This window comes from Egretta garzetta, unplaced genomic scaffold, assembly GCF_000687185.1.
Source record: "Egretta garzetta isolate BGI_Z169 unplaced genomic scaffold, ASM68718v1 scaffold182, whole genome shotgun sequence".
In the NCBI taxonomy this organism is placed as follows: domain Eukaryota; kingdom Metazoa; phylum Chordata; class Aves; order Pelecaniformes; family Ardeidae; genus Egretta; species Egretta garzetta.
This window is the reverse complement of record NW_009258767.1, coordinates 720,324-721,134: the sequence shown is the minus strand read 5'-3', so window position 1 is coordinate 721,134 and position 811 is coordinate 720,324. Positions and strand designations below refer to the sequence as shown.

Here is an 811-nt window from a genome sequence, read left to right as displayed (position 1 = left end):
GCAAGAACATCTCTGTTCTGGCAGACTGAGTATCAACAGCTGCAATGCCATCAGGGGGTAATGCAGAACTGGTGAGAACAAGCAACTAACCCCAACATGTATTGCTAAAAGCTTCAAAAGCTCACCATACTGATTGGATCAAATATACAAGAAATTTAGCCTAGGTAAACAATTCTCTTCAAGTTTCACCTTGTTGTGGTGCCTAGAAGATGGGCAGACTCAAGGGTGGTGGAAGCTGGCAAGCAAAAAGCAGTGCAAAACATCTCCCAGGAGAATTAATAAACGCTGTGCATACTTCAGAGTTTGGCAATACACCAGATAGGGTTCTTCACTCATTTAATGAAAATATAACTCGCTAGACAGTCAAAATGATAAACTGAATTCATGACCTTCCAAAAAATATCCTTTGCAAATAAAATTTGGCTTAAGGAGCAAGGAAATGAGAAAACACTTTTTAAGTTGTCCAAGGCTAGCAGGCAAAAAAAAAAGCCCTCGTTTCCTGTATCAAGCAAACCCTCTCCGCCACACACACAAAGTTAACATACACGTATTTTTCAAAGCTGTTCCTACAGCCATGCCTCCAGCAGCTACCAGCACATAGCTGGAAGCAAATCTAAACACGCCTGAGGGCCCGCCCGTGAGAAGCCACCCCCATTTTTATGGGAATGTCCCTATTTGGGGTTCTCCCCGAAGTTAACCTCACAGAAAGTCACTTTACTCGTAAGCACGGTAACTTCGCCCAAACCGGACGCGGCACGCCTCGCGCGGAGTACGCCTGCGCGCGCCGTACGCACGCCCGGCTCCGCACCGG

General features: G+C 46.2%; 1 protein-coding gene across 4 annotated transcripts in view; it reads right to left on the bottom strand.

The window, feature by feature from the left end:
* The window catches only part of NRDE2 (NRDE-2, necessary for RNA interference, domain containing), a 33,977-nt gene that overhangs the window by 32,738 nt on the left and 428 nt on the right, over positions 1 to 811 (bottom strand). The window lies entirely within an intron of this gene.